General features: G+C 45.3%; 1 protein-coding gene across 3 annotated transcripts in view; it reads right to left on the bottom strand.

Moving 5' to 3' along the window:
• LOC136709111 (epidermal growth factor receptor-like) overlaps window positions 1-23,249 on the bottom strand; it is a 159,778-nt gene that overhangs the window by 117,518 nt on the left and 19,011 nt on the right. The window lies entirely within an intron of this gene.

Here is a 23,249-nt window from a genome sequence, read left to right on the forward strand (position 1 = left end):
GAGAGTTGCAAGTTTCTCATGTGCTAGTCTGAGATCACTGATTTGAGAACAGATGTAGCTGTGGTATGCCTGAGAGGACTGGTGCCCGAGGAGTTGAATGGTGTGATCTGGTAGTCCCTGAGGGGAAGCAGTAGAAGCTGCACCGATTCTGAATGAATGGCCTAAGAAATAGCCTGGAGGAAGAGAATATGACAGTGTTGGCGGACCTGGACTCTATGAAGAAGAGTGGATATGTTGGTTGAGCATTCTGGGAATTTCTAAGATTGATGTACCATATGAGGTGTTTGTAGGGACTGAGTGGATAATTTAAATGAAAAAGATATAGGTGGGTAGTTTTGCTGAGTTGATTGGTTTTGTTGCATTTGATGTTAAAGATTAATGTATTAGAAGCAAGGCTGGTGAGGTCTGACATGAGAGGGTAAATAAATGCATTGGATGTTAAAGTATAACATCCAATGGATGATAAAGTAGTGAATTCTGAAATTCTGAGAAATCCAACGAAAGCTAGGAGAAAAATGGCTTCAAGTGTCGGGGTGATAGTAGGTGAGTAGCATCCTGAGCGGAGTGTGTTCAGGCAGTGTAATAAAATGTCTGAAGTGACTGGTGATCTCTGAGATGCAAGATGGGGTTCAGCCTTTCGGATTCCTGGGCGGGTTACGGACAGCTTGTAAAAAATGAATAAAAAAAATGTAAGAATTATTAACCTGATTTTGTACTCGTCTTTTATCTTGGAAAAAAAAGAATCAGATAGAGGCAATCATCAGACACAGCATTCTCTTTACCATGGTAACCACCATTCGTTGGCCAGTTACCCTTCTCTTTAAATTTGTGATGATGTACGGAAGCAAGATGGTGAAACGCAAATATAACCCACAGTATTTGAAATGTGGATTTTCATTCATTAAGGACAAACACGGACAGAAACCCCAATGTGTTATTTGTATTGAAGTGCTGACACATCAGCATACCACCAAGAAGGATGAAACACATCCAACAGGATTAACTGTGGACGCAAGAGGAAGCTGTCTGCAAGGGATGTTCGAGTGCTAACCCGGATTGTATCCAAAAAACATAAAACCACGGCTGTCCAAATCACAGCAGAATTAAATGTGCACCTCAACTCTCCTGTTTCCACCAGAATTATCAGTCAGGAGCTCCACTGGGTCAGTATACACAGCCGGGCTGCTATAGCCAAACCTTTGGTCACTCATGCCAATGCCAAACCGAACAACCGGATATCATGGCTGAAACGTGCCTATGCCACTAAAAGACCACACCAGCTAAAACGTACATTTAACTACATTAAACTTGATATGCGCCCCCTAGCCTCTAAGGCCTCTTGGAAAACGGCATGCTGAACCAAAGCATTCAAGTAGAAGATTATTTAACTTTTTTTAGTGGAAAAATGTGCTTATAAAATTTTTGCAATCAACTGATATGCCACGTGTATTTAAACGCAAATAAATGCAGTATACAAAAGCACACACACACAAATATATATATATATATATATATATATATATATATATATATATATATATATATATACTCACTCGGCAGGTTGCAGCTGCTTTTACTTACGTGCAAAACTAAACTACAATCTGGCATTGTGGGAAATGTAGTTTAGTTTTAGTAGCATAGGCACGTTTCAGCCATGATATCAGGTTGAAACCAAAACATTCGGGAGGACCATGTGCATCTAATGGTTGAAACATTGTATCCTGAAGGTGTTGCCGTTTATCAGGATGACAATGCACCAATACACACAGCAAGACTGGTGAAAGATTGGTTTGATGAACATGAAAGTGAATTTGAACATCTCCCATGGCCTGCACAGTCACCAGATCTAAATATTATTACGCCACTTTGGGGTGTTTTGGAGGAGCGAGTCAGGAAACGTTTTCTTTCACCAGCATCACATAGTGACCTGGCCATTGTCCTGCAAGAAGAATGGCTTAAAATCTGACTACTGTGCAGGACTTGTATATGTCATTCCCAAGACGAATTGACGCTGTATTGGCTGCAAAAGGAGGCCCTACAACATACTAATAAATTATTGTGGTCTAAAACCAGGTGTTTCAGTTTCATTGTCCAACCCCTGTACATGCAGTTATGTTCCTCCTCAGTTTCTTAACAATTGCTCTTAAAATCACTTTGCATACATATGTATGTTTGTAAAATAAATTTGCTTGGTTTGTATTCTATAAAAGTGGGTCATAACTTAATGACTATGAGAAAATGTGGGTTCTGGGCTGAGAACAGTTGAGAAATCCTGGTATATGGTTTCTAAAATGCAAGGTGGTACTGGCATTGGATGATGGTCTGCTTGAGGTGCTAATGTTCTGAATTTCTGGAAATGAAAATGAGAAAGTGAGTCAGTAATTGCGTTCGAGTGGCCTGGAATATGGACTGCCTTAAGAATGAATTGATGGAGTATGGAGTGCTGGGCGAGGGGATGTATGAAGGGCATGAGTGATAGAGATGTTAAATGGCTTTTGTTGATTATATGAATGCTTGCAGAATTGTCTGAGTGAACTAGAATCGTGTTTCTTGTCCACTTATGCCCCCAGACAAGTGCTGCAATGACAACGGGTTAAGTTGTCAAAAAGCAGAAGACTCAAGTCTGTCCTGGGGAAGGGAAGCTTGGAAGGAGACGGAGATCAAAGTGATGCCAAGGAACTCCAGGGAGGTTGAAGGGCCCACTGCCTTTTCACTGGAGAGAGGAATCCCGAGGTGGTGAAAGGTGCTGGATAAGGTGGTGAGGCCACGAGTTGGAGGTGAAGAAGTGGGATCAATAATGAGAAAATCATAGAGAAGGTGGAGAATGAAAGGCAGTTTTTGTACGTTGAGCAAAATACAACAGAGGGCTTTGCGTGTTAGCGAATATACAGCAAAGTAGTATTTATTGTTCCAGCAGACGCCAAAAATATGCCAGAAATTTGGATGGAGAGGCAGAACCTTGAAGGCAGAACCAATACCGGCCTTAGACAGCCACACTGTAAAAAAAATCCATAAAATTTACGGTAAAATGCTGGCAGCTGTGGTTGCCAGAATTTCACCGTAAAATATACGGTCGCGTTTTTGGCAAATCATACATTTTACATTTAAGGACTGTTTTGTTTACAGTACATTTCTGTTAAAAAAAAAACAGATATACACTGTAAAAAAACATGGTATTTACATAAAAATAACAAAGAAATATTGTTTTGCTATAAAATATAAATATAAAATGTAAATTGTGTGACAAATTAGAGAAAGGAGACTGAGATATAGCCGTATTTAGATAAACCCAAACAGCATCCTGTATTCAGCCCTTAAAAGGAGATATTGCTGAAAGGACTAAAGAAATGTTCGGTATCTGGGTGCCACACGCGGAACACACGTCTCGACATAGCATGCACAGAAACACAAACACTCACAGTGATCACCCCAATGCAACCCAAAATCGGTTAGTCTCAAAGACAGAAAAAAACAAAGAAACTCTGAAAATCACAGAAAATATGGAGAAGCAAAGCATGCTGGGAGCTCCCTAATGAGTATCAGCTCCTCCCAGTCCTTGGACACTTGTACCGTCCCCTAATGGTTTGTGTGTTTAACAGTGAAATAATGTATATTTTACAGTAAAGAGATGTGAAAAATTTGTATTTTAGCTGATAAAAGTATTTCAGATATGTTTCACTCTTACAGAAACTGTTTTCAACCATTTTAGAGTTTACAGTCATTTACTGTCATGGTTTTACAGTTTTCCACCGTAAATTTCACAGACATTTTTTACAGTGCAGGCACCACAACCAGCAAGTTTGATTAAGGTGATGGTATGATTCACAGTGTAGTGGAGTGAAAACTCAGAACTGGGATTGGGAATGAGTTTATGGAAGGTACGGAGGAGCCACGTGGAGTGGAAAGGTCAATGATGGGCCACTTCTTAACTGGATATTTGTGGGTAGCGACGCAAATGTGGTTGATCCTGTATTTAGAGAAGGGAGGGGAAGAGAAGGGCCCGATCATGAAACCATCTTTCAAGACATCTTTAGCCAGAAGGGATGAAACTACATCTGGTTCAGAAAAAGCAGAGAGAAGGAGGAATTGGCAGTGTTACGAGGCCTGGAGAAAAAAACTAAAAGTAGACCATCCATGAGGACGAAACTGAAAAAGTCACCTACTGCCAAATTTAGGGGCTGCTGGGGGCAGGAGGAGTGGGAATGCACTTGGCCACAGTAAGAACACACATGGAGTAGCTTGCAGGAAGAAGGTAGCACCCAGTAAAATTTCAATTATTGCAGACCATTTGCGAGCGAGCGCTGGTTGAAGACAGGTGAATAGCAGACCAGGCAGGACCTACAGATGGAGTACGAAAAAGGAGTGAGGGTCAATGAGTGAGCAGGAAGACACAGGATGGAGAGCGGAAGGGAAGAAGGGAGCAACAAGGAGGGAAGAGCAACATTTGCACCTTGGATAACATGTTGCCGTAATTAAGGGGAGACAAGAGGTAGATTGAATATGCAGGCGTTACTGGATGGCGCAGCCGGAAGAGCAGTGGAGAGGTTGAATGGAGTATCCATAGAAGTGGCCTGGGGTGGAGCAGGAGGCATAGCAGCAGGGAGATCTGGAAGAGAGACAGAGTGAAAGGGTCAAGGGATGATTGAGGGAAAGGAGGAAGGGATGATTGAGGGAAGGTAGCTTAGGATGATTGAGGGAAGGGAGCTTGAAATGACTTAGGGAAGGGAGCTTGGGATGATTGAGAATAAAGGAGGGGAGAGAGAGGTGAGAAAAAACACCAAAATCAGGCAGAGGGCCAGAAGAGGCAGGCGCAGCACTGGCTGGAATGGCAATTCAAGCTGTGCTAATGCAGAAGCGGAAGCAGGGGTCAGAGAAACAACGGCCAGAGGGCTGGGTGCCGCCAGAGCGTGTAGGAGGTGGTTTGCGAGACCAGAACTGTGGTGTACACAGATAGAAGAAAAAAAATCTGTTTTGAGGGCGGTGTGCAGGAAGGGAACATGGCGAGGCATAGTCAGGCAAGAACGTTCCGGGTGGAGAGAGACCGGCTGTGGGAAGCCGGGGAGGCAGGTGAAGATTGAGGTAAACGGGAGCATTCGTGCTGGGAAGAGGTTCCTCATGAGGCAGTACCAACAGGAGTAGCAGGGACAGAGACAACTGATCTCAGATGCGGAGCAGAACAAGGGGGAACAGAATTTAGAAAGATATCATATCAGTTATTATGGCTTTAAAGTGAACAGAGTGCTTGTGGATAATGGTGAGATGAGAAAGTGTAAAGCACCTGTGTTGTTCAAACAGGTCAGTTTTTATTTTCATTCATTCATTCATTATCTGTAACCACTTATTCAGTTCAGGGTTGTGGTTGGGCCAGAGCCTACTTGGAATCATTGGGCGCAAGGCGGGATACACCCTGGAGGGGGCGCCAGTCCTTCACAGGGCAACACAGACACACACACACATTCACTCACACCTACGGACACATTTGAGTCGTCAATCCACCTACCAATGTCCAGTGTTTTTGGACTGTGGGAGAAAACCGGAGCACCTGGAGGAAACCCACGCAGACACGGGGAGAACACACCAACTCCTCACAGACAGTCACCCGGAGCGGGAATCAAACCCACAACCTCCAGGCCCCTGGAGCTGTGTGACTGCGACACTACCTGCTGAGCCACCCAGTTTTTATTTTTATTTTATTTATTTATTTATTATTATTATTATTATTATTATTATTATTATTATTATTATTAGAGGATTATCTGATCTGGAGACAGAGTCTAGTGAACCTTCAGAGAAGTTAGATGGCGAGGCACCCAAGAGATGGACTTTTTACCATCACTTTGTACTGGTGAAGTAACTGAATCAAAGACTGAAAACCTCATTTTATATCCTCTTGTAAAAAAAAACCAAAAAAAAACCTAACATTTATTTTATTATATTTATTATTTGTTTCTTCTCATGTTTGTTTTCTTAAAGGTTGTTATATTAAATATTAAGGTGAAAATAAAGTTATTAAGGTCAGATGAATAGTTGGAACAGGGATAAATCAACCAGATAAACCCTAAACCCTAATTAACCTTAGTCCAATTAAACTAGACAATTAAATTAGCAATATAATCAAAAGCCCTAATGAAACTAAAAAATTAACTAACCTTCAAATAGTTCAATTAAACACAACTAAATAGCGAAACGGTAAATATAACTGGGAAAAACTTCTTACTGTTGAATTTCTTTTTTCTTCTCCTACTTCTGTATTTTGTATGCCCATTTCAGCCTTCAGTGAAGCTGAATATTTTATTTTACCCTAGTCTGCCTCCTGTTATACTGTCACACACCTACCACCTCCTCAACAAATCTAGACAATCTGGTCCAAAACCTTACTGTAGTCTCAGCATTGTTTCTAGTCAGCAGGATTATGTTTTTATGATAACCACCTACATTGCTGAAGGTAAGGCCATTTCAATGTACCACTGCGTGTTGCTTGGCACTCCCACCAGCAACACATCGCCTGCTGCACCGATAATGCTGAGCAATTTTATCGCTTTTGGTGTCCATGCAATGTAAAGCAAGGAAACCCTGCCCTGTATGCTTATTAACAGTCCTCACAAGTCTTTTTTTGCTTTTCTTTGCTGTTTGGTTGGCATTTTGACAGGGTGTTGCAGTTTGCATTTGGCCTCTCATTTCCAGTAAATGTACACTGCCCATACATACATACATACATACATTTTCTTTTCCGCTTCTCCATTTCAGGGTCGCGGTGGCAACAGGGCGAGCAAAGAAGCCCAGACGTCTCTGTCCCTTGCAACATCCACCAATTCCTCCTGGGGGATCCCAAGGCGTTCCCAGGACAGCCGGGAGATATAATCCCTCCATCGTGTCCTGGGTCTACCCCGGGGCCTCCTTCCAGTTGGACGTGCCTGGTATACCTCCAGTGGGAGGCGCCCAGGAGGCATCCTGATCAAATGCCCAAACCACCTCAATTGACGTCTCTCAATGCGAAGGAGCAGCGACTCTACTCCGAGCTCCTCCCTAGTCACTGAGCTCCTCACCCGATCACGGAGAGTACGCCCAGCGACCCGTCGGAGAAAGCTCATTTCGGCTGCTTGTATCAGCGATCTTGTTCTTTCGGTCATTACCCAGAGCTCATGACCATAGGTGACAGTGGGGACGTAGACTGATCGGTAAATTGAGAGTTTTGCTTTATGGCTCAGCTCTCTCTTCACCACAACGGTGCGGTACAGTGACCGCATTACTGCAGACGCTGCACCTATTCTACGGTCAATCTCATCATCCCTCTTCCCATCACCCGTGAACCAGAACCCGAGATACTTGAACTCCTTCACTTGGGGCAGGTTCTCACCCCTTACCTGAAGGGAGCATGCCATCTGTTTCCGGGAGATAACTGCTCAAGTGAATGCTGGAGGCCTCTGTGCGGATTCTCCTTTCCAGTACCTTGGAATAGACTTTCCCCGGGAGGCTGAGAAGTGTAATGCCACGATAATTGGCACACTTTCTCCAGTCCCCTTTTTTGAAAATAGGAACCACCACCCCGGTTTGCCAATCCAAAGGCACCGTTCCCGAGGTCCATGCAATATTGTATAGGCGTGTCATCCAAGACAGCCCCACAGTATCGAGTGCCTTCAGTAACTCTGGGCGAATCTCATCCACTCCTGGAGCTTTGCCACTGCGAAGCTTTTTCACGACCTCAGTGACTTCAGCCAAGGAAATGGAATCTGACCCCCCAGACACTTCTGGCCCTACCTCCTGCACAGGAGGCATGTCTCTCGGGTTAAGGAGTTCCTCAAAGTGCTCCTTCCAACGCCCAACAATACACTCAGTCGAGTTCAGAGTTTCACCATCCTTGCTGAGCACAGCTTGGACAGTGTCCCCCCTCCCCCTCCTGAGCTGTCGGAGTGTTTTCCAGAACCTCTTTGAGGCTGCCCAGAAGTCATTCTCCATGGCCTCTTCAAATTCCTCCCATGCTCTGGATTTTGCTTCAGCAACTGCCACAGCTGCAGCCTTTTTCGCCCCTGCCGATACCCATCCGCAGAATCGGAAGTTCCCCGAGCTAGCCAATCTCAAAAAGCCTCCTTCTTCCGCTTGACAGCTTCCCTCACCCCTGGTGTCCACCAACGGGTTCTTGGGTTGCTGCCATAACAGGCACCGACAAGCTTTTGACCACAGCTACGTGCAGCCACTTCCACGATGGAGGTCCGGAACAGTGTCCATTCAGACTCCATTCCCCCTACCTCCTCCGGAACATGTGAGAAGTTCTCTCGGAGGTGAGAGTTGAAATCCATCTGGACAGAGTCATCTGCCAGCTTTTCCCAGCACACCCTCACTACACGTTTGGGTTTACTAGGTCTGTCTGGCAGCTTTCCATGCCATCGGATCCAATTCACCACCAGATGGTGATCGGTTGACAGCTCAGCCCCTCTCTTTACCCGAGTGTCCAAAACATACGGCCTCAGGTCAGAAGACACAACCACAAAGTCGTTCATTGACCTTTGGCCCAGAGTGCTCTGGTACCATGTACACTTATGAGCAATCTTACGTTCGAACATGGTGTTCATTATGGACAAACCATGGCTAGCACAGAAGTCCAACAACATCACACCACTTGGTTTTAGATCAGACAGTCCGTTCCTCCCAATCACTCCTCTCCAGGTTTCCCAGTCATTGCCAAGGTGAGCATAGAAGTCCCCCAGTAAAACAATAGAGTCAGTGCATGGAATCCCCTCTATAACTCCCCTCACTGCCTCCAAGAAGGCCGAATACTCTGAGCTGCTGTTCGGTGCATACGCACACACATCAAAGTCTTCCTCTCTGCAAGCCGGAGCCGCATTGAGGCGACCCTCTCGTTTACTGGGCTGAACTCCAGCTGTACAGGCGCCAGCCTGGGACTTGTGAGTATCCCCAAACCCGCCCGGCGCCTCTCACCCTGTGCAACTCCTGAGTAGGATAGAGACCAACCCCCATCAAGGAGTTTGGTTCCAGAACCTACACTGTGTGTAGAGGTGAGCCCAACTATATCTAGCTGGTATCTCTCAACCTCACGCACCAGCTCTGGCTCTTTCCCCCCCAGTGAGGTTATGTTCCACGTACCAAAAACCAGTTTCCGCTGGTTCCAAGTTCCATGACGCCAGGGGCCGCTTCGCCCCCGCTCTGTGCCCGATGGGCATTGCACCGCACTCCTACTCTGGATCTTGCGGGTGGTGAGCCCACTTGATCCTCCCACGTTGCCATTTTGGGCTGAGCCCGGCCAGGTTACGTGGGCTGCCCGGCCACCAGGCGCTCGCCGTGGGACACTACCCCCAGGCCTGGCTCCAGGGGTAGGTCCCGGTAACCCTTTCCCAGGCAGGGTACACTGAATTTTAATTGGTGTACTCATAGGAATGCTTTTGGATCATGTTTGTCTGGATCTTCACTCCAGACCTGTTCTCCATGGGAGACCCTACTGGGAGCTAACAGCTCCCGACGACATAGCCCTGGAGGTCATGAGACCACACAAGCCCTTCTTCCACGACAAGGCCCTGATCCAGGAAGCGTACACTGCCCATGAGATTTTTTTAACCTCTTGTCTCAGGGTAACAAAACTGTTTTTAAATCTCAGATCCCAAAATGTGTCGGTATTCAGGGTCAGCTGCAGACTTCTGTCCTCATATCTCTCTAAGATCTTTCCAAATGCTTTCTTTAAGTTAACATTTAAAGATGCTATTCATTATTCTTTATTTGTTGTGCTTCTCAACTGTAAAATGGGAATATAATTTCCATGTTAATGGTAAGATAGGAGAGAGTGTTGTGTTTTTCACCGCTAAGGGAATTGGTGAAGGTGCTTAAAGGGTTTAAAACCTATTTTACATTCTCCAGGATTGTAATATCTGAATCTTTTGGCATGAGATGCAACTTCTCTCTATCTGCTAGAACAGAAGACACAGCTTGCAGCTGTTCTAGAAATCTTGCTACCATTTATAGGAAGAGTCCCAGCATGTAGGTTCATCATGGATAGGTTTGTGTTGTGGCAGTTATAGATCTTTTTGTTTCTTTTTCAACGGTCAGCACATCTTTGGTGACCTGCTGAAAGCACATGTTCCATATTCAGGCCCTTTTTAACGACAAGGTGCAGACTGTGCCTATGTGAAGTCTTGAATAAGTGCCTTCTTGTTTCCTGAGGCATTGTCAGTAGTGATCCAGTAGTGGCATTTCTGATATATCCAGTTTCCATGTTTCCTGCACTCCTCAAAATCATCCTTTATGCTGTCTCCTGTGTTAAGTTAAGTCCAACACAGCCTAGACACCAGCTCTGAATTTCCCAGGATACAATTATAAATTTTAAGGTTTCTGTCATGAATGTGGATGTGATTCTTCCTTCCAAAATTTCCAAGATTTTTTCTTTTGTCTCATTGTATAATGCAGGAATTTCAGTATAAAGTAATTTCTTGATAGCAGGGCTGCCTGAACCCAGGTTTCACAGGTTTGACAGAGAACCCATATCCATTCATTCTGCTTCAGCTAAACTGATTTTCTTGGCAAGTTAGATGACTCATCTAAGAGGTCACAAAAACCCCACAACAACATCCAACTAACTGCAGGCCTCACTTGCCTCAGTTAAGGTCAGCGTTCATGACTCAACCACATGAAAGAGACTGAGCAAAAAGACCATTAAGGCTCATTTTAATTTTGCCAGAAAAAATCTTGATGATCCCCAAGACTTTTGGGAAAATACTCTGTGGACTGATCAAATCAAATCAAATCAAATTTATTTATATAGCGCTTTTCACAACTGATGTTGTCACAAAGCAGCTTCACAGAATTCCAGTAAGACAAGATTTGACATGAAATGTAAAGACAAATGTAAAACCCTCAAGTGAGCAAGCCAGGGGCGACAGTGGCAAGGAAAAACTCCCCCAGCTGAGGAAGAAACCTTGGGAGGAACCAAGGCTCACAAGGGGTGACCCATCCTCCTCTGGTCAATCTACTGGTGATGATAGTTAGTAGTCCATGAGAACTTCAGTGTAGGGACAGCTTCAAGGCACTTGGTGGTTGCTGGAGCGTGGGCAGCTGGTCTGAAGCGTGGAGAAGGATCTCGACAGTCATCCATCAGTGTCCAGACAGACAGGTGGGCAGTCGTTTACTCGGAAAGATGTAAAGGGATGGAATTAGTTTTGGACTGTTTTGTGTTTGTAAAGTAGAAAATATGAAAATTTCCAGAGTGTGGCTAATGACTCCGGCAGATCTGACTATGACAGCATTAACTAAAAGGAGAGAACCAGGAGGACACACAGACACGGGAGCATCCTGAAGCACTGGCATCCCTCCGCTCCACCGTCAACAAACCTGAGTGATCGCGAGAAGCGGCGGGACGACAGCACCAGCGTCTCAGTTTACTATAATTCCCTGTGTCCATGGACCCCCCGGATCTGCCGCCTTTATCTATGGGGGAGCATTAGCTACCAAAAGATAAACTAAACAAATGAGTTTTTAGCCTACATTTGAAGATTGTGACTGTGTCTGAGTCCCGAACATTTTCTGGAAGATCATTCCAGAGTTGGGGGGCTTTATAAGAAAAGGCTCTTCCCCCAGCTGAGGCCTTCTGAATTCTGGGAACATTTAAAAATCCAGTATTCTGTGATCTGAGTGAACGTGGAGGCTCATAATAGGAAATTGTATCTTGAAGATATTCAGGAGCAAGCCCATGTAGAGCTTTATATGTTAATAACAAAATTTTGTAGTCAATGCGGAATTTAACGGGCAGCCAATGAAGTGATGATAGAACTGGGCTGATATGTTCAAATTTTCTAGTTTTAGTGACGACCCTAGCTGCAGCATTTTGAACTAGTTGAAGTTTTCTTAAATTGCTGCTGGTGCATCCTGACAGTAGTGCGTTACAGTAGTCAAGCCTTGAAGTAATAAAGGCATGTACTAATGTTTCTGCGTCCTGGAGGGATAAGGCATTTCTAATCTTAGCAATATTGCGAAGATGTAAAAAAGCTGTCCTAGTGATACTACCTATGTGTTGATCAAATGATAAATCCGGGTCAATTATGACACCAAGATTTTTTGCTGCTGAACCAGGTTTAACTGGGAAGTTAGCTAGATTTAAAATTAAGTCTGATAATTTATTTCTTGTCACTTTTGGACCCAAAAGCAGGACCTCTGTTTTGTTGCTGTTTAGAAGGAGGAAGTTACGCAACATCCAGCCTTTCACGTCTTTTACACAGTCCTCTATTTTCTTTAATCTGTGTTTGTCATCGGGCTTGGCTGAAATATACAATTGTGTGTCGTCTGCGTAACAGTGAAAGTTAATGTCATGGTTTCTTATAACTGTGCCTAGCGGTAACATGTATAATGTAAATAATAATGGTCCTAAAATAGAGCCTTGTGGAATTCCAAATCTTACTTTAGAATAATTTGAATTTAGATTGTTTACTTTTACGAATTGATAACGTTCCGTTAAGTAAGATTTGAACCATAATAGGGCTGTCCCTGTGATTCCAACCATGTTTTCTAACCTTTCTATGAGAATATTGTGGTCTATTGTATCGAAGGCTGCGCTTAGGTCAAGAAGCACCAACAGGGATACGAGACAAAAGTTTTGGAAGGTCTGTCCCATTACATCTGGCATAAAAGTAACACAGCATTTCAGAAAAAGAACATCATTCCTACAGTACAATATGGTGCTGTTAGTGTCATGGTCTGGGGATGTTTTGCTGCTTCAAGACCTGCAAGACCCTTCCTGGATCAGGGCCTTGTTGTGGTGGAAGGTCTTGTGTGGTCTCATGACCCCCAGGGATATGTCGTCAGGATCTGTTATCTCCCAGTAGGGTTTCCCATGGAGAACAGGTCTGGAGTGAAGATCCAGACAAACATGATCCAAGAAGCATCCTTATTTGTACAACCGTTAAAGTGTATCCTGCTTGGGAGAGGGTTACCGGGACCTACCCCTGGAGTCAGGCTTTGGGGTAGTGTCTGACGGCGAGTGCCAGGTGGCTGGGCAGCCCACATAACCCGGCTGGGCTCAGCCTGAAATAGCAGCATGGGAGGATCATGTGGGCTCAATACCTGCAAGATCCAGAATACAGGTGCAGTGCAATGCACGTTGGGCACAGAAAGTGGGAGAAGGGGACATTGGCAGCATGAAACTTGTCAGCGGAAACTGGTTCTTCATATGTGGAACGTAACTTCACTGGGGGGAAGACCCAGAGCTGGTGCGTGAGGTTGAGAGATGCCAGCTTGATATAGTTGCGCTCACCTCTACACACAGTGTGGGTTATGGAACCAAACTCCGAGATAGGGGTTGGTTTATCTCCTACTCAGGAGTTGAACAGGATGAGAGGTGCTGGGTGGGTGAGGGGATACTCACAAGTCCCCGGCTAGCGGCTTTACAGCTGGCGTTTGTCCCAGTAAACGAGAGGGTCGCCTCAATGCAGCTCCGGTTTGCAGAGAGAAAAACTTTGACTGTTGTGTGTGCATATGAAACGAACAGCAGCTCAGAGCTATTCTATAAAGCAGCTATTCTGCCTTCTTGGAAGCAGTGAGTGGAGTGCTAGAGAGGATTCCATGCACTGACTCTGTTGTTTTGGTGGGGGACTTCAATGTTCACGTTGGCAATGACTGGGAAACCTGGAGAAGAGTGATTGGGAGGAAAGGTCTGATGGTGAGATGTTGATGGATGTCTGTGCTAGTCATGGTTAGTCATAACAAACACCATGTCCAAACATAAGGTTGCGCATAAATGTACTTGGTACCAGTGCACCGTGGGCCAAAGGTCAATGATCGACTATGTGGTCATGTCTTCTGATCTGAGGCCATATGTTTTGGACATTCCCAAAAAGAGAGGGGCTGAGCTGTCAACCGATCACCATCTGGTGGTGAGTTGGACCCAATGGAGGGGCAGCAAGAGAAGTTGTCAAGCAGAAGAAGGAGGCTTTTCAAGCTTGGCTGGCTTGGGTAACTTCCGATTCTGCGATGGGGACTGGCAGGCGAAAAAGCTCAGGAGGGGGAGGGGGACACTGTCCAAGCTGTGCTCAGCAACGATGGTGAAACTCTGAACTTGACTGAGTGTATTGTTGGGCGTTAGAAGGAGCAATTTGAGGAACTCCTTAACCAGAGAGACATGCCTCCTGTGCAGGAGGTAGGGCCAGAAGTGTCTGAGGTGTTGGATTCCATTTCTTTGGCCGAAGTCACTGAGGTGGTGAAAAAGCTGGCAAAACAGTGGCAAAGCCCCAGGAGTGGATGAGATTCACCCAGAGTTACTGAAGGCACTCAATATTGTGAGGCTGTCTTGGATGACATGCTTATACAATATTGCATGGACCTCGGGAATGGTGCCTGTGGATTGGCAAACAGGGATGGTGGTTCCTATTTTTAAAAAAAGGGACCTGAGAAAGTGTGCCAATTATCATGGCATCACACTTCTCAGCCTCCCTGGGACTCGGGAGGTGGCATCTCTGCCTTTTGTGGACAATGTTGTTCTTCTGGCTTCTTCACATGGAGGCCGCCAGCGTTCACTTGAGCAGTCTGCGGCCGAGTGTGAAGTGGTTGGTATGCAGATCAGCACCTCCAAATCTGGTTATCTCCCAGAAAAAGATGGCATGCTCCCTTTAGGTAGGAGGTGAGAACCTACCCCAAGTAAAGGAGTTCAAGTATCTCGGGTTCTTGTTCATGAGTGATGGGAAGAGGGATGGTGAGATTGACCATAGGTTAGGTACAGTGACTGCAGTAATGAGGTCACGGTACCGGACCGTCGTGGTGAAGAGAAAAGCAAAGCTCTCAATTTACCAGTCAGTCTACATCCCCACTCTCACCTATGGTCATGAGCTTTGGGTAATGACCGATAGAACGAGTTTGCAGATACAAATGGCCAATATGACCTTTCTCCGATGGGTTGCTGAGCGTAATCTCCGTTATCGGGTGAGGAGCTCAGTGACTAGATAGGAGCTCGGAGTAGACTTGATGCTCCTTCGAGTTGAGAGGAGTCAGTTGAGGTGGTTCGGGCATCTGATGAGGATGCCTCCTGGACGCCTCCTATTGGAGGTGTACCAGGCATGTCCAATTGGAAGGAGGCCCTGGGGTAATCTTAGGACACACTGGAGGGATTATATCTCCCTGCTGGCCTTGGAACACCTGGGCATCCACCAAGAGGAGTTGGTGGATGTTGCGAGGGACAGAGATGTCTGGGCTTTTTTGCTTGCCCTGTTGCCACCATGACCCTGAAATGGACAAGCGGAAAAGATGATGATGATAAGGAGGAGCTGGAAGACTTGCTGTGTTAAATGGAACCATGAATTCTGCTGTCTACCAAAGAATCCCGAAGGACAATGTCTGGCCATCTGTTCGTGACCTCAAGCTGAAACGAACTTGGGTTCAGCAGCAGGACATTTATCCAAAACACACCAGCAAGTCCACCTCTGAATGGCTAAAGAAAACAAAGTGAAGACTTTGGAGTGGCCTAGTCAATGTCCTGACCTGAATCCTATTGAGATCCTGTGGCATGACCTTAAAAATGCGTTTGATGCTTGAAAATCCTCCAGTGTGGCTGAATTACAACAATTCTGCAAAGATCAGTGGGCCAAAATTCCTCCACAGCGCTGTAAAAGACTCATTGCAAGTTACCGCAAACGCTTGCTTGAAGTTGTTGCTCCTAAGGATGGCCCAACCAGTTATTAGGTTTAGGGTAAAAAGTTTTTTCACACAGGGCCATGTTGGTTTGGATATTTCTTTCTCACTTAATAATATACAGATTTTTTTAAAAACTGCATTTTGTGTTTACTCGTGTTGTCCATCCATCCATCCATTATCCACCGCTTATCCGGGTCCGGGTCGCGGGGGAAGCAATCGGAGCAAAGAAACCCAGACCTCCCTCTCCCCAGCCACCGACGCCAGCTCCTCCGAGGGTATACCGAGGCGTTCCCAGGACAGTCGAGACATATAGTCTCTCCAGCGTGTTCTTGGTCTGCCCCGGGGCCTCCTCCCCGTTGGACATGCCCGGAACACCTCTCCAGGAAGGCGTCCAGGAGGCATCCGAACCAGATGCCCGAACCACCTCAACTGGCTCCTCTCGACGTGGAGGAGCAGCGGCTCCACTCCGAGTCTCTCCCGGATGTCCGAGCTCCTAACCCTGTCTCTAAGGGAGAGTCCAGACATCCTGCGGAGAAAACTCATTTCAGCCGCTTGTACCTGCGATCTCGTACTTTCAGTCACTACCCAAAGCTCGTGACCATAGGTGAGGGTTGTGACGTAGATTGAACGGTAAATCGAGAGCTTTGCTTTTCTGCTCAGCTCTTTCTTCACCACAACGGACCGGTACAGAGCCCGCATGGAAACCAGTCGGACTTACTGCCAGCCATACGAACCAGACTCCTGCTCTGTTTGTACAGGGACTGGATAGCTCGTAACAAAGAGCCCAGTACCCCATACTCCCTGAGCACCCCCCACAGAATACCCCGAGGGACACGGTCGAATGCCTTCTCCAGATCCACAAAACACATGTAGACTGGTTGAGCAAACTCCCATGCACCCTCCAGGATCCTAGCGAGGGTAAAGAGCTGGTCCTGTGTTCCACGACCGGGGCGGAATCCGCATTGTTCCTCCTGGATCCGAGGTTCAACTATCGGTCGGACTCTCTTCTCCAGTACCCCCGCATAGACCTTACCGGGGAGGCTGAGGAGTGTGATCCCCCTATAGTTTGAACACACCCTCCGATCCCCCTTTTTAAAAAGGGGAACCACCACCCCAGTCTGCCAGTCCAGAGGCACTGCCCCCGATGTCCACGCGATGTTGCAAAGACGTGTCAACCAGGACAGCCCCACAACATCCAGAGCCTTGAGGAACCCGGGGTGAACCTCATCCACCCCCGGGGCCCTACCGCCAAGGAGTTTCACTACCACCTTGGCCACTTCAGCCCCAGTGATAGACGAGCCCCCCCCCCCGGGGTCCCCAAGCTCTGCTTCCTCTGCGGAAGACGTGCTGGTGGGATTGAGAAGATCCTCGAAGTATTCCTTCCACCGTCTGGTGACGTCCCCAGTCGAGGTCAACAGTTCCCCACCCCCACCATATACAGTGTTGGTGGAAAACTGCTTTCCCCTCCTGAGTCGCCTGACGGTTTGCCAGAAACTTCTCGGAGCCGACCGAAAGTCGTTTTCCATGTTCTCACCGAACTCCTCCCACACCCGAGTTTTTGCCTCAGCGACTGCCGAGGCTGCGAGCCGCTTGGCTCCTCAGTACCTGTCGGCTGCCTCCGGAGTCCCCTGAGCCAACCAGGCTCGGTAGGACTCTTTCTTCAGCTTGACAACCCCCCTCACCCGGGGTGTCCACCACCGAGTGCGGGGATTGCCACCCCGACAGGCACCGACAACCTTGCAGCCACAGCTCCGTTTAGCCGCCTCAACAATGGAGGTCCGGAACATGGCCCACTCGGACTCAATGTCACCGGCCTCCCCCGGGATGCAGTCGAAGCTCTGCCGGATGTGGGAGTTGAAGATCTTTCTGACAGGTTCCTCTGCCAAACGTTCCCAGCAAACCCTCAGCACACGTTTGGGCCTGCCAGGTCTGTCCGGCATCCTCCCCTGCCATCTGATCCAACACACCACAAGGTGGTGATCAGTTGACAGCTCAGCGCCTCTCTTCACCCGAGTGTCCAGAACATATGGCCGCAGGTCAGATGATACGACTATAAAATCGATCATCGAAATACGGCCTAGGGTGTCCTGATGCCAGGTGTACTTGTGGACACCCTTATGTTCGAACATGGTGTTTGTAATGGACAAACTGTGACGAGCACAGAAATCCAATAACTGAACACCACTCGGGTTCAGATCAGCGGGGCCGTTCCTCCCAATCACGCCCCTCCAGGTCTCACTGTCATTACCCACGTGAGCGTTGAAGTCCCCCAGCAGAACAATGGAGTCCCCAGAATGAGTGTTCTCCAGCACTCCCTCTAGGGTCCCCAAGAAGGCATGGTACTCTGAACTGCTATTCGGTGCATAAGCACAAACAACAGTCAGAGCCCTTTCCCCAACCCGAAGGCGCAGGGAAATTACCCTCTCGTCCACTGGGGTAAACCCCAACGTAGAGGCGCTAAGCCGGGGGGCTATGAGTAAGCCCACACCTGCCTTACGCCTCTCACCCTGGGCAACTCCAGAGTGAAAGAGCATCCAGCCCCTCTCGAGGAGATTGGTTCCAGAGCCCATACTGTGTGTCGAGGTGAGCCCAACTATATCTAGTCGGTACCTCTCAACCTCGCGCACCAGCTCAGGCTCTTTTCCCACCAGAGAGGTTACGTTCCATGTTCCAAAAGCCAGTTTCAGTAACCGAGGATCGGAACGCCAGGGCCCCCGACCCCGACCACCACCTGATCCACAATGCACCCGGATTACTACCTCTCCCACAGGTGGTGGGCCCATGGGAGAGTGGACCCATGTATCCCCTTCGGGCTAAGCCCGGCCGGACTCCATAGGTGAAAGTCCGGCCACCAGGCGCTCGCCAAGGAGCCCCTCCCCCAGGCCTGGCTCCAGGGTGAGGCCCCGGTAACCCTGCTCCGGGCAAGGGAGGCTGTGTCCTCGTTATTATCTTTTTCATTCGTGTCTTTATGGATCACTCTTTGTCTGGCCCATCACCTACTCGTGTTGTCTTTGACTAATATTTAAATTTGTTTTAAGAGTGACAAACATGCAAAAAAATAAATCATGAAGGGAGCCAAACACTTTTTCTCACCACTGTGTGTGTGTCCAGAGCCTACCCGGAATCAAATCAGGTATACACCCTGGAGCAGGCTCCAGTCCTTCACAGGGCAACACACACACTCACACCTACAGAGACTTTTGAGTAGCCAATCCACCTACCAACATGTGTTTTTGGACTGTGGGAGGAAACCGGAGCACCCAGAAGAACAGGGGAGAGTGCACCAAACTCCTTGGAGTTGTGTGACTGCGACACTACCTCCTGCGCTACCCTTATATATAAATTATGGACAATACATTTAAACAGACCTGAAGAGATGTAAAACTTTAAACAATGGTTAACTATTAATTAAAATATACATTGGTCTCTTTACAAAACACTGAATATTCACACCACTGCAATCAATACTACAAAACACAGTCGCAGCATTAGTATCATCAAAAATAAAGTTAAGACTAGTGTTCACTCGAGCAGCGAATTATTGCAAATATTGTTTATTTTAATGAACACCAGGAGCATTCAGCTGTTGACACACAGCTGCTGAGACAAATATTGGACGCTTTACTGTAACTGCAAGTTATCTTAGCTGTCATTAGCACTTATAGCTCTTAAACCAAGGATATGAAAATAAACTTTAGGACACTTTCTTATATGTTTCAGTAAAACTTGAAATGGAAACAATCACCAACCTCTCGGAATTCTTTGTACAAATCTGTGTGCCTGTCCTTCAGGTGTTTGGCCAGATTTGTTGTGTTAGCGCCCTTCATTGAAATGGTTCTGAAGCATGGCTTGCACACCGGCATTTTCATGTCGTTTGGCTTTCCATTTTTATCTGCTTCAAATCCAAAGTAGTTCCACACATCACTTCTGCAGTATTACAAACTGCTCTGTGCATTACGGGAGCCTCATTGGGTCAAATTCATTTAATATGAATTGAATTGCTACTTGATTGAAACTGGTATAGTACCATTTCACAATGTTCATTATCAATATGTATCATATCGATATTTTTGACAGCACTTGTTAAAATAACAAATGATTTTTCTTGCATCTAATCAAGACTGTGTTTTTGCTTGTTCTCCTTGACCTAAGTGCAGCTTTTGATACCACAGACCACACTATTCTATTAGAAAGTATGGTTGAAATCACAGGAGTTCCACAAAGTTCTGTTATAGGACAGTTTTTATTATACGTGCTGACACTGGGCACAGTTATAAGTAAACATGACTTCAGTTCTTAATGTTACGGTGATGATCAACCCAGCTGTACATATCAGCCAAACCAAATGGTAAATTTAATGGTAAGTTCAATGACTGTTTAAAACATGGAAAACACTGAATGTCGAATAATTTCCTTCTACAGAACTCTGACAAAAGAGGTTCTCCTTTGTGGTCCAACAGCTGCAAGAAGTAAACCGTCAGAATTTAGGTTAAATACAACAGTTTTCTCTGTAGCACCTGGGTCAGCAGCAAAAAATCTTGGCATCATAATTGTTCAAGATTTATCATTTGACAAGCACATAGGTAACATTACTACGACAGCTTTTCTTCATCTTTGAAATATTGCTAAATTAATAAATGCCCTAGCCCTTCATGACTAAGAAAAATTAGTGCATTGTTTTATTACTTCCAGGTTAGATTACTGTAACACACTGTTGTCAGGATTTTCCAGCAAAAAGAAAACTTCAGTTAGTGGAGGATGTGTCCCAACTAAAACTTTGATAATGTCAAAATTTGATAATGTCAGTCCTAAAACTAAACTAAAACATTGATAATGTCAGTCCAGTTCTATTAGAATTGCACTGCCTTCCAGTCTCAGTCTTTAATCTAGGCTGAAAACATACTTGGTTGGTGTAGATTTCAGTAATAAACCGTTGCCCTTATGTCACGTTTCCACCGCATGGGTCCAGCTCTAATCGACTCGACTACACAGCTCGGCTTGGCACGCTTAAAACTTGTTGCTTTTCCACTGGCAGGGCTCCCCCGCAAACAATGGCAGCGGAAAAGTTAGGTGCTGTTTAGGCGCTGGCCCAAGGCGCATATAAACCTCTTAAAAACAAATAAATACATTTGAAAGCTACTGAAATCTAAGAGATTTTACAAGCAGTGAATTTGTACTGGATTTGAATGAGCTCTGCATTTCGTGGTGATTGACATGACTGTGGCCAATCAGTGCTCTGCAGGGTAGTAGCTAGTCGGCACAGTTGGGATCCCGGGGGAGCTGGGACTGAAAACCTACCAGGTACCAGATTTGGCCAATGGAAAAGCAAAAGAGCCATGCCGAGTTGAGTAGAGTCATGCAGTGGAAAAGCACCATTAGATAAAGGCTATACATACAGGGGTTCACTGTCACATAGTGGGGTGAAGGGGTTCCAGGAATGAGGAATAGGAAAGGAGGTAAGTGCAGGAGGTTTATTGAATGAAACCATACACAAATAAAGACAAGGACAGTACTCTGTTATATTATGTGGCCTACCACTCCATGGCTGGGTTGCTTTCCTTCCCAATCGCTTCCAATTTGTTATAATACCACTGACAGTTGGTTGTGGAATATTTAGCAGTGAGGAAATTTCATTACTGGACTTTTTGCATTGGTGGCATCCTAATATGGTACTATGCTGGAATTCACTGAGCTCTTTAGCTCTTTTTTCACAAATGTTTGTAGAAGCAGTCTGAGAAACAGCTTCTTATAATTGTGCTGTGGCTACCTCAATACATTTTAACAAACAGAATCAATGAATGTAATTTTTACTATGAATTTGTATTAACATAAACATTCAAGTAAGTGTAAAAAAGTAGGTAATTGAAGTTCAATATATTCATAAATGAAGTCAACTCCAAAAGACCTTATTCCTTCTCCAAGGACATTTTATGAGTAAGACTTTTTTTTTTAATCCTGCATGTGTGTGCCTGTTTGTTCTGCATGATCATATTACACTTTTTAAATACAACTGTGGAATATGCATTCATAGGTATGCAAAACGCTGGTAAATTTTACAGTACATGAAATCAAAACAGGTTACCTAATGCTCAAAGAACCATGCACTCTGCAGAGACTGGAGTGTTGAGCCCTGAGGAACAGGATGTGACTGAACAAGTTGGTTTAAAAAAAATAAAACAATTAAAAAAACAGTCAATTTCAACATCTCTCACATTCCACTTGCACTTTTTCTAGCCATTAGGAAGCATGCCAAGCATTTAACAGCATTATTGTTACTAAGTGTAAATTCCAATAAAGCAAGATCATATGATTCTCTTTTTTAATTCAAAGTCATTTTTAAATACAACTTATTATTCTGAGTTGTTTTTCAGCCATCATCTTTTTCCCCTTACCTCCATTGAAAGCCAGAAAAAAACAGAACTAAATTGTGCTACCAAATTTAGCTAGAGGCTACTGTTAGATCAAAGTGCTGTTACGTGCTTTTGTCTTTCCTCCCTCCCAAATAAAATATTTGGCTGTGAACTATCATTGCTGCAAATGCAGCTTGCTGCTTGGGGCATTTTCACATACTTAAGTCCACTCCCAGGAACAGTTCTGGGCTTGTTTGCAGGAGTGGATCCTTTTCCTCTGGTTTTCTTTCACACACAAGAACCCCATTCAAACTGTGGGTCGATTGCACAATTCTATACATCATTTTTCTCTGTGTAGTTTAGCAAAATAACAGAAAAGAATCTTCAGGAACAGTGCATTTGGAATGCAGGGTATTTTACCATGCAGGAGCTGCCATAAACAATACGCTTTTCTTGTGTGAGATTTTTTTTGTGTGTAAGCCAGCGCCTGCTCTCCATGCTCTCAGTTTAAGCCTCACTCCACAGACATGAGCTTGTGTATGTGCCACTATGCACCTCAGCATCTGCTGACACCACTTTGTCATTTTATGTGGCCTGCGACTTCAAGTTGCTGTCATTCTCAGTTGCTTCTACTTTATTATAATAACACAAAGTCAACTGTGGAATATGTAGTAGTGAGGACATTTCACAAATGGACTTGCACAGGTGGTATTCTATAACAAACAATTGGTTTAATGTGTTTGTGTTCAAAAGTTGAAGTGTTCATAAGCAAAGGCTTAAATCTGTCACGTTTCAGTAAAGGGATATTTTTTATCTCATTTTATTCTTCTCAATTAGTAGCTTTTGTATAAGCTGTGGAGGTCTGGAACGCCAGCAGGCAGAAAAATGTGACACCAGATTCATTATCTAGAGAGTGAAAATTTGGGCTAACTGTCCGGCACACTCTCTGAAGATATTCCAAGGATGCTTTCCAGGGGCCTCATTTATACAGGATGCATGCATACAAAAATGGGTCTGATACTTTGTGTAAATATGAGCATATATTTAAGGAAGTTGTGATCCATGCGTACCCAGAAATCATTACGGAGAGAGCAGGAATTGTTGACATCATGTGTTAATGCACAGCAGGGTGGTGATGCACTGTCTGTCATAATGGCTTAATGGCATAATAGCTAACTGGCAAATAAGGCGACAACATTATTAACTAAATTACGTTTGTTTGTAATGTAAAAGTAAGAGTTTGTCATTGTCACCACTATCTCACACAAAAATGAAGCCCAT

Source organism: Hoplias malabaricus, chromosome 10, assembly GCF_029633855.1.
Source record: "Hoplias malabaricus isolate fHopMal1 chromosome 10, fHopMal1.hap1, whole genome shotgun sequence".
Taxonomy (NCBI): Eukaryota; Metazoa; Chordata; class Actinopteri; order Characiformes; family Erythrinidae; genus Hoplias; species Hoplias malabaricus.